We start from the raw sequence: 12,017 nt of genomic DNA, 5'->3' as shown, positions 1-12,017 counted from the left end.
GAACCCATAAAAAACTGACTGAAGAATGAGACCAAAGATTGTCACTAGCATTTTATGACAGAGGGTGTAACATAGAGGTCAGACAGATAGCAGAGGAAGGGCAGGAACAGGAGAAAACAGGTTTTCGCAGTCCTGCTAAGCTTGTTCGTGGAAGCTCTGCCCCAGAAGTAAAGGAAGAAGAGATAGAGGAGGAGAATGGAAGTTTCCTATGGGAACCCGAAATTCAAACACAGACAGAACAAACCCGGCAGTTACCAGTCCCTTCCTTTAAGGATAAAACAAACGTTGCCTTTGGAAGTCTACTGTTGGTCCAGGAAGAGTCTGTGCTCGAGGTAGAGGGCTGCAGTGACAGGGCAAAAGCTGGCCAAGCACAAATCAACCTTATCCACTTCTGGGAGAGCTTGTTAGGATCCTCCTGACCAGGGCTTCAGAAAGGAATGGGAGAGAAAGCAAGCAAAAGAGGACCGAAGGAATTCTACAGAGACCGCAGTTTTTTCATCCCAAGGATGCCTACAGCGCCCCTATATGCCCCCATCTCCACATTTTTGTTTATAATCCTTTCCGGATTTTAACAGGACCTTTGGAATCTCTTCCAGAGTTGATCTCAAATGCTAGAAGTTGATGTCTATGGGAATAAGAAAGAAGTACAGGAACTAAGAGAGAGATTCACATACCTGGAATCGAAGAGGGGGTTATGATATTTCAGAGGTGATTCACAGCTTCCAGTTTCCTTCACAGGTGCTCTGACACCAACACTACCAGTGTCCTAGAGACGAACAGCTGGACAGGCTTTGATAAAGCTGCACTCGGAATCCCTGGCCAGCTCGAGGGCACGAGCGCGCCCCCTGGTGGTGCAGCGGTTGAATCTAGCCAATGATGTCCCTGAGGGGTCATCTAGGAGAGTTTCAGCACAGTCACAGCTTGACCACTCTCCAGCTCAGGGCGCACCTCCTGCATTTCCCCTTTTCCTACCCAGTATGGACTCTCTGAAGACATAGGACATAATCAAAAGTCAATGTAAATGGAAACTAGAAAGGACCGGAAGGGAGATTAGTTGCCCAAACCTGTTTCCATGCAGCTGTCAAGTAAGTGCAGAGGTGGTTGGAGGAGGCCTTATCTTGAAATGACAGAGACGGGGCCTTCCCTGCAGAAACCAAAGATCTGGGTCGTGGGGAGTAGGGGTGGGGAAAGGGAATGAGGATTTCCAGAGGGGAGTCACCAACTCTGTTCACAAAAGGTCAAGACGGCAAAGGGAGGCTAGAAGAAGCAGCCTCTCTGGAACCTATACACTCTGCCGACTCTTACTGGCATAAACTGAGCACTTGCTCAGATCCACCATACCTTCCTGGGAAAGAAGGCTGCAACGAGGAGGAGGAGAAGGATTCACTGAGAGCCTCTGGTGAGGACTTGGGGGAGGATATACCCTGCTATACATTGGACTTCACCCCACCCCAACCCTGTACCCTTCTTGTTTCCCTCTAACAAAGTCAGAATACTTAAGATGCAACCTTTGCTGTCAAAAGTAAGGTCCCTTTCGGTTTTCGGGTTGGAGGAGGCTTCAGGTGCAACTTTCTTCAGTTGTCCCACATAGGGGTTCAGTGCCACGTCCTCTCTGTCCCCTAAGATTGGTCCTCTGGGTCTGTCTCCAAAAAAGGTTGGTGATCACATTGCCAAGGCCATTGGTGACTGGAAGGGACTAAAGATTACTGTGAAACTGACCACTCAGGACAGACAGGCCCAGATTGAAGTGATGCCCTGATCATCATAGTCTTAAAGGAACCACCCAGAGACAGAAAGAAGCAGAAAAACATTAAGCACAGTGAAAATATCACTTTTGATGAGATTGTTTGCATTGCCCAGCAGATGGGACACCAGTCTTTAGCCAGAGAATTCTCTGGAACTGTTAAAGAGATCTTGGGAATTGCTCAATCTGTGGGCTGCAATGTTGATGGCCGCCACCCTCATGACATCATAGAAAAATCAGCAGTGGTGCTGTGGAATGCCCAACTAGCTAAGGAACTACAGATGAAAATACTTCAATAAAGAATCATTTGTCAACAACAACAAAAGAAAGTAAGATCCAATTCCTGTGCTGCTTGACCCCCCAGGGAGTGTTTCTTGACTCCCCCCCCTACCCCTAGGGAGGGTTGAGCAGCAAGAGCCAGGGACCCTTAACTTTCTGGAGATGGTAGCAGGCAGCAGAGGAATTTTCAGGAGAGGACACAAAGTCCACATTTCTAGTCTTTATCCCTGGGAGGCTATGGAGTGTTTCTCTGTTTGGTGTCTCTGTGAATGAGTGAAAAAATCTTAAGAATGAAGATGTTTCAAATTAAATATGAAAGTCTTGCTTTGCTTTTGAGTGGGAGAGTATGGGCGAAACAGAAGACATTGTGACAATCACATAAGACATTGATGACTTCAGAATCCTTGAGCGCAGGTTCTCTTCATTTTTGTATCCCTCAATATTCACTACATATTTTATAAGGAATGACACTGTGATATTTGGCCTCTTTTTATATTTAAATGCAAAATTCTGTTGTTTGTTGTTATGTACTGTCAAGTCACTTGCAATTCATAGCAATTCTATGTAAAAGATCTCTAAATCCTGTCCTATCCTGAACTAATCTCACTGTCTCTGACATTACCCCATTACCTCAGTTATTGTGTCAATCCATCGCATCTGTGTCTACCTCTCCTGTCCTGTACCTTCACCGTTCCAAGAATGATGTCCTTCTCCAAGGACTGAATCCCCCTGCCATGTGCCCAAAGTATGTGACACAGAGCTTCAAAATCCTTGCCTCCAGGGACTCTGGTGGCCTAGTGGCAAGAAGCTGCACTGCAATCCCAGGGTTGTGCTGTTCGAATCTACCAGATACTCTGCTGGAGTAGGAGGGACAATCTCCTCCTGTACCAGTCAGATCTGATTCAAATAAATTAAAGAAAAGAAAAATCCTTGCCTCCAAGGAGCAGCTTGGTTTCACTCTATCCAAGACAGACTTGTTTGTTCTCTTGACAGTCCATGATATTTTCAATATTATTCTCCAGCAAAGAACTGAAGTCAGAAAATCAAAAGAAAAGAACTCACTTGGCATTTCTTAAGCTGAAGGAACTGAAGAACAAATTCAAGCCTCGCGTTGTAGAACTTAAGGATTCTCTGGGCAGAATGTTGAATGAAGCATTAAAAGAAGACAGAAAGAAGACACAGAGTCAATGTACCAAACAGAATTGGCTGATATAGAAGAATTTCATGTAACAGCATATGAACAAGAGGCAATGGTAATAAAGGAGGAAGTTCAAGCTGCTCTAAAAGGAACCAAAAAAAAAAACAAACCAAGATGCCAGGAATTGATGGAATAAAAATTGAATAAGAAGATGCAGCCATGGACATGTTCACCAGGACATGCCAAGAAATCTGGAGGACAACTATATGGCCAACTGAGTGGAAGAGATCCATATTTATTACCATTCTAAAAAATGGTTGTCCAACAAAGTGTGGAAATTATCGAACAATATCACTAACATACACAAGCAAGATTGTACTGATTATTATACAAAAGCATTTACTGCAAATGCTCAGATGGGCAAGCAGGGTTTAGAAGAGGCCATGGCACTAGAGACGTTAAATGGCTCTTCGCTGAAAGGTGAGACTTGAAGCATTTGCTGCAGCAGATCAAAAACTACAGCCATCAATGTATATTACATCTCGAGATCAAGAAGACAAAACTTCTCACTGCTGGGCCAATAGGCAGCATCATAATGTTGCTGTTGGTGTTGTTGTTATGTGCTGTCAAGTTGCTTGTGACTCATAGCGACCCTATGTACAAGAGCCCTAAACCCTGCTCCATCCTGTGCCAACCTCGCCACCTCTGACACACTCATTCCCACCACTCCAGTCACAGAATCGATCCATTTCATCGAGGATCTTCCTCTCCTGCGTTGCCCCTCCACTCTCCTAAACATGGTGTCCCTCTCCAAGGACTAGTCCCTCCTTGCACCATGCCCAAAGTATGTCAGACAAAGCTTCAGAATCCTTGACTCCAAGGGGCATTCTGGCTTCACCCTCTCTAAGACAAACCTGTTTGTTCTCCTAGTAGTCCATAGTATATTCAACACTCTTCTCCAGCACCACAGCTCAAAGGCATCAATTCTCTTTCTATCATCTCTATTCACTGTCCAAACTCTCCGATGCATAGCACATAATTGCGAAGATTAGAGACTGGATCAGGCACACCTTAGTCTCCAGGCTGATGTCATTGCTCTTCAGTACTCTTGAGTGGTCCCTCAAAGCTGACTTTGCCAGTGCAATTTGTCTCTTGATTTCCTGGCTGCTGGTACCAAGAGTGTTGGCTGTGGATCCAAGTAAACTAAAACTGTTGACTATCTCAATCTCTACACCATCCCTACTGATGCTGCTAATTGGCCCAGTGGTGAGAATCTGTTTTCTTGATGTTGAGCTTCAATCCATATTAAAGGCTACAGTTCTTGATCTTCTGTACCAAGAGCTTCAGGTCCTCCTTAGTTTCAGCATCATAATAGAGGGAAAAAATATTGAAATTGCCAATGATTTAATATTTTTTCATTCTTTTTTTTTTACACTTTATTCTACTTTACATACAAAGTTCATAAAATTTGTATACATTGGATGGGTAAGTTAAAGGGGAAAGATCCAGTGTGAAAAACAATTATTTCATCTTACTTGGACCCACAATCCACAACCTTCGTACCATCTGTCAAGAAGTCATATGATGTGTTGCACTGGAAAAGTCTGCTGTCAAGGACCTCTCCAAAATACTAAGAAGCAATGTTGCCAGTTTAAAGACTATGGTGTACCTGATTCAGGCCATGGTTTATTTCAATCACCTGTTATGCATCTGGGAGCTTAACAATGAATAAGGATTTCATACGGGATGGAAAGAGACCCTGAATAAGTAAAGCACTCCTGAAAAAGAGAAACAAGGTAGGAGGTATCTGACTTCCTGATCTCGAATCCTGCTACACAGCTGTGTTGGTCAAGACAGTGTGGTATTGGTACAGTGACAGACACATAGATCAATGATTAATGAAATAGAGTTGAAAACCCTGAAATCAACTCATCTATGTTCAACTGACCTTTGACAAGGGGACAAAATCAATTACATGGGGAAATGAAAACGTTTTTAACAAATGGTGTTAGCAAACTTGGAAAACTATCTGTAAAAAAACTCAAGTGAGCCCCACAAATCACACCACACACAAAAACCAACTCAAACTGGATCAAGCACTTCGGAGTAAAACCAAGGACTATAATAAACTTCATTAGAGAAAACCTTGGAAGAACTCTAGAAGCCCTAATCCACAATATGAACAGTCTTCCAAGCATCTTGGAAAACCTACAATCAGGAGAGAATAAAATAGATGAATGAGAACTACCATAAGAATCAAATCCCTATGCACATCAGAAAACTTCTCCAACAGGGTAAAAAGGGAAAAACATTTGGTGATGATATGTCTGATAAAGGGCTTAGATCTATAATTTATAGAAGACTCCAACACCTTAGCAAGAAAAAGGTAAACAGCCTAATTGAAAAATGGGCACAGGATATGAATAGACACTTCACCAAAGAAAACATTCAGATGGCCAACAAACACATGAAGAAATGTTCAAAATCCCTAGCTGTCAGAGAGATGCAAATAAAATCAACTGTAAGGTATCATTTCACTCCAGCAACAGTAGCAAAATTCAACAGAGCAGCAAACAATAAATGCTAGTGAGGTTGTAGACTGGAACCCTTATTCACTTTTGGTGGGAATGTAAAATGATGTAACCACTGTGGAAGGCCATCTGGTGCTTTCTCAAAAAGGTGGATATAGAAATACCATTTGACTCAGCAATTCCATTGCTAGGAATATACCCTAAAGAAACCAGGGCTGCCACTCAAACAGATACAAGCACACTCATATTTGTTGCTGTGTTATTCACAACAGCAAGGAGATGGAAGCAACCCAAGTGCCCATCAACAAATGAATGGATAAAAAAAACTATGGTATTTTCCACACAGTGGAATACTACGCAGCACTAAAAAAGAACTCATAAAATACTACACAACATGGGTGACCCTGGAGAACATTATGCTGAGTGAAATATCTCAGTCACAAAAGGATAACTACTGCATAACACCACTGTTATAAAACAGGACTGACAAGGGGGCTGGGGAAAACTAACAAAAGAGGGAATAAATAATGAATACTGCATTAAAACAGATGAAGTAAAGAGCTATTTAAAAGGAATATGTGATTAGGCATTATACGTACAACAGACCAAAATAAGAGGTACATTGCAAAGAGAATTCCTGGGAGGGAGGTAATAGTGCAACCATGAATGAATATTAAAAAAAAAAGTGAACTGGGGGAGAGGGGAGTGAGAGAGGGAGCTAAAATATGCAACAATGAATAAATGAAAATCTAACATTTCTGTAAATTTTCATTAAAATAATAATTAAAATTAAAAAAATTATTAAAAAATAAATGAGGATGACAGAAGGAAAATTGATGCCTTTGATCTGTAGTACTGGAGAAAAGTACTGGATACCTCATGGACTGTAAAAGAATGAACAGATATGTCTTAGACAAAGTCTAGCCGGAGTGCTTCCTTTTTTTTTCTGATCCAATGACTATATTGTTGTTGTTGTTATGTGCCATTGAGTCACTTTTGACTCCTAGCGACCCTATGTACAACAGCTCTAAACTCTGCTCTATCCTTTGCCAATTTTATTGTCTTCAACACACCTATCTCCAGTGATGGAATCAATCCACCTCATCAAAGGTCTTCTTCTCCTGTGCTGTCCTTCTAACCTCCAAGCGTGATGTCCCTTTCCAAGGACTTATCCTGTCTTGCTTTGCCTCCAAGGAGCAGCTTGGCTTCACCTTCTCCAGGATGAACTTGTTTGTTCTCCTAGCAGATCATGGTATATTCAATACTCTTCTCCAGCATCAAAGCTCAAAGGCATCAACTCTCCTTCTATCATCCCTAGTCATTGTCTATATGTTTATTTAAATTATTTTTTTAAATCCTTCAAAGAGTGGATTTCGAGTTACCCCTTTTCAAGGCAGCCCCTAGTCAGTGCCAAGGGGTTCTCCTAGGCCACTGAGTGATGAATAAACATATCTCCAAGTTTCCCTCTAGGACTGAAGTTTACTCACCACAAATTCTCTTTCTCTTTCCTTTCCCTGGTCCAAACCAACAGCACAGTCTGTGGAAAAGCTAAAAGTCACGTTCATGTTTCTGCACCATAAAGATGGACCAGTCCAGGGAGTCTCATTTCCAAGCTGCACCAGAGTGCTTCTTACAGGCAAAGATGGTGAAAAGTTTATTAATCTCACATACTTTGGGCATGTTGTTAGGAGGGGCTTCCTTAGAAAGTGACATCCTGCTTTTGAAGGTGGAATATCACCAAAGGAGAGGAAGACCCTCAGCAAGATGGATTGACACAGTGCCTACAGCAACGGACTCAAGTATGTGAGAGATGAACATGGCCCAGAGCAGGACAGATTCGGAGCTATTGTTCATAGGGCTGCATGAGTCATACTTGATATAACAGCACCTAACAACAACATCAATTCTTAGGCAATAATCGCTCAAGGCCAAAGCTCATTCTCTAACGTGGGGAATCCCAAATCTTGTTTTCAGGCTAAAGGGCAGGATTGGGATAGGAGATGAGGTCACCTAATATCACACACAAGTGGTGATCTAGCATCTGCTCCAGAGAATGTCTCCCACCACTCATACTCCTTGACTCCCAGCCAATCAAACTTTTAAGAGAGCTCCCTGGAAGAGACAGGGTAAAAGGATAAAATATCCAGGATTTTCAAGATTTATTTACTAGCCCTCAGGTGAATAGAGACAGTATTTCAGAGGTCCATGTGGGTTGGGATGAGGTGCTGCTGGTTATATTTTACCTGACAACATATTGAAAGAGAAAAGGCCCTGAAAAAAAAAGTCCTTGCCCTGCTTAGAAACTTCTTACCTTAAAGATGTATATAGTGTTTATTCCATTGTGTGAATGTACTATAATTTCTCAACCCATTCAGTTGTGGTTGGACTTTTAGGCTGTTTACATGTTCTTGGGATAGTGAATAACACTGTTATGAACATTGGTGTACAAGTCTCCGTTTGTGCCTCAGTTCTCATTTTCTTGGGGTATATGCGATGAAGTGGAATAGCTGGATCATATAGAATTTCTATGTTCTGCTTTCTGAAGAAATGTCAAACTGCCTTCCAGAATGGTTGTGCCATTTTACAATCCCACCAACAGTGTTATGCAGCATGCAGGAGCAATAATTTTGTAAATCACTATCTAACATGGGAGGAATGGAGAGCATTATGCTACATTAACTAACTCAGTCCCATAAGGACAAATACTGTATAAAACCATTGTTGTAGAATCAGATAACTAGTAAAACATATATGAAGATCTAAGGGGAGGAGAGGGGAGCAGAGGGGTAAGTATGGGCGGAGGGTGGGGCACAACTTGATGAGTGGAGGGCGGGGTGGCTTAAGGAAATGGAAAAGATCCTGTATGAAAAACAATGTGTAAACTTTGCAAGTAAACCAGTATAAAATAAAAATTTTATATTAAAAAAAATAAACAGGGGGGGAAATCTGAAAAAGAAAAACTAACCAAAAAACAAAACAAAAAAAGGACATTTATAGTCTTTAATACCACTTTGTATTTATACTTAAGTAATATCACTGAAAATGTTAAAAAGTCAATATTCACAGTATTCTTAATGATATGTTATTTATGTCCATAAAACTGGGAAACAAATTCAGTAGTCAACAATGTTTTGTTTTGTTGTGTACCATAAAGACAGAACCAAGCCTAGTTGACCCTCCAGTGGGTTTTCAGAGGTAATTAATCGCATGGGAGGAGATTGCCCGTTGTTTTCCTGTGGAGCACTGGTGGACTTGAACTACGTGCCTTCGGGATTGCAACACACCAGAGTTTCCTAGTTAACAATGTAGGATTGCTTAAATAAGTTATCACGTGTCAACATGCTGGAGTATGTATGATACTGGATATCATACTTTGGAGGGAATTTGCTGATGCAAATGCTGATTGTAGGTTACACATTGCACAGTAGCTCTGATAATAGGAGAGTGAATGCTGTTCTTTCTTTGTTCCTTGCTTTCTTTACTGCAATGAACATGTTTTATATTTATAATTAAGAATCAAAAGACAGTGATATACTTGTTATTTCAACTGAAGTCCTTTAAGCTATCAAAACATCAGAGTCACCTTAAGTGGGATGACTTAATATCATAGAGAAAGGTGCTTCCTGAAATTCAAATAAGAATATGTGAACTTCATGGGATATGAGCAGAACGCAGCCTGGGCTAGGCCCCCAACAGTCACAAGTTAACCCTCCAGGTTGAATTCTTTAGAGAATTAGCCCTGAACATAGCCAGTTTTATTTAACCCTGGTGTTCAGTGTCAATCACTCCAGGACTTCTGTTCTGCAAAATACAAAACTGAAGGCCTGTATCAATCAAAATACCTTGGGAATTTTCCCAGGTGGCAGGAAAAATGTCTCCCATTTCCATGAAAAAAAGAAACAAACTGGTATCTAGGTGATACCTCTGTTTCCTCCATGTTTTCCCACCCACAGGGTATCCATGACATCCAGAATCATGGTCTCCAGCCTGTCTGATTTGGCCCTTCAGTTGCTCAGTCACTTATTCAGACTTGACACCAGCCAGTCAAAGCCCTCAGCTTTTACAAGATCATCTGCCTGGCCAGCAGGTTCCTGATGCCCAAACCATAGGCCATAATGAAGACATATTTGTTTCAGAGGAAAGTAAAAGAACGTGAAATCCACCACATGATTTGGCTAAAATGGAGACTAAATTATCAATAAGTCTACCTTTCTTTTGTAAGACTTTATACTACTCTCCAGGATCTCTCTGGTGGAGACTCAATACTTTTTTGTTCCCGAATATTTTAAAATTTCATTTCAATCGCATTGCTCTTTGCCCTGTCTGTGATTACTCTGATGCGCATCCCAAGTTCTGCTTCCTCCCAGGCTCCTCTCAGAGCCTCCTCTGCTTCTCTGAGACCAGTCTTACCCACACTAAAGTTCTCTAATCTAGATGTTAAAAACTGGTGCTTAACTTGTCCCTTAACCTGTAAATACTGAGACAACGGTTGAATAAATCAATGATTTTTAAGATAAAGATAGTTTTAAGATAATTGTATATATTGTACAAAATTCTAAATTGTCTGAAGACTCACTGTCCAATCTTGGTTTGGTTGAAGTTGATGATGGCTGGGATATATTTTCCATCTCCACTAGCCAAATAGCCCTGTAAGTATTAAGATTTTCTGCCAATCCATTCTCTCTTGAGTCCATGCTTAGAGGAAGATAAATAATGAACTGTGGTCTAGAGAGCCACTGAATAATTCAGGGGAATTCCTGACCAGCAGACAGTAGGTCTTAAACAAAGATTAGCATAATATGAAAGACTTAAACAACATCAAGAAGATAAAAATCCTTACAACGAGATTGATAAGCAATTCATGATAGGTGGAGAAAAGATTGAATTGTCAGTTCATCTTATTTGGATTCACAGTCAATACCCTTGGTACCAGGATGGGCAACTCTGCTGTCTGAGACCTCTCTAAATTATTGAGGAGCAATGGTGTCATTTTGAGGACTAAGGTGTACCTGATTCAGGACATGGTCTTTTCAATCATTTGCTATGTATATGAGAATTGGATAATGAGTAAGGATGACAGAAGAATTAATACCTTTGAATTATGGTGCTGGAGAAGAGTACTGATTGTCCCATGAACTACCAAACGAACAAACAGATGGGTTTTGGGGAAAGCACAACTAGAGTGCTCTTTGGAGGCAAGGATGGTGAAGGTTCATCTCACATACTTTGGCCATGTTGTTAAGAGAGACTTTCCTTGGAAAGGGACATTATGCTTGGAAAGGTGGAGGGGTCAGTGAAAGAGAGGAGGATCATCAATGAGATAGATTGACACAGTGACTGTAACAATAGGCTCAAGTGTGTCAGAGATGACGAGGATGGCACAGGATAGGAAGAGTTTAAATCATAGGTTCACCATGAGTTGTACTGAAGAGCAATGATATCAGTCTAGAGACTAAGGTACACCTGATCCAGGCCATAGTCTTTGCAATTATTTTCTATGCATCAGAAAGAAAGCTGGATAATGACCAGGGATGATAGAAGGAGAATTGATACCTTTGAGCTGTGGTGCTGGAGAAGAGTATTGAATATACCATGGACCGCTAGCAGAACAAACAGGTTCATCCTAGAGAGGGTGAAACCAGGCTACTCCTTGTAGACAAGGATTCTGAAGCTTTGTCTGACATACTTGAAACATGTTGCAAAGAGAGGGACATCATTCTTGGGAGGGTGGAGGGACAGTGCAAAAGAGGAAGACCCTCAATGAGATGGATTAATGAGATTCAGTGACTGGGGTAATGGAGGTAGGTGTGTCAGAGATAATAAGATTGGCAAGGGATAGAGCAGGGTTTAGTGCTGTTGTGCATAAGGTTGCTATAAGTCACAAGCAACTTGATGGCACATAACAACAACATAAATAATAGAGTACTGTTGTGGCCCAGTGGCACTCCCAAAGGCACGTGGTTCAAATCCCCATGCAGCTCCCTGGGAGAAGGATAGACAATCTCTTCCCGTGCTATGAGCTGCCTCTGAAAACCCGCTGTAGGGTCAGTTATGGTTTGGTTCTGACTTGATGGCTCACAACAACAATAATATATAATTATAAATATATAATGTTTATACAACAAACATAATTTTTTGCTGTCTTTTTAAAAATTTGACTGAAGGCTTACAAATTATATTGATTTTTAAAACTTTCATAGACTTTAAAAATAATATTAATTACCATTGATTAATATGATTAATTGTTTAAGGAGCCCTGATGATCAATGGTGATCAAGGAGCCTTGGTAGCTTAGTGGTGAAGAGTTGCATTGCTAATTCACATG

The sequence above is a fragment of the Elephantulus edwardii genome, unplaced genomic scaffold (assembly GCF_000299155.1).
Source record: "Elephantulus edwardii isolate Elephantulus edwardi_28Jun2011 unplaced genomic scaffold, EleEdw1.0 scaffold00212, whole genome shotgun sequence".
NCBI lineage: Eukaryota > Metazoa > Chordata > Mammalia > Macroscelidea > Macroscelididae > Elephantulus > Elephantulus edwardii.
The sequence above is the reverse complement of the archived record's forward strand: the minus strand, read 5'-3'. Positions refer to the sequence as shown.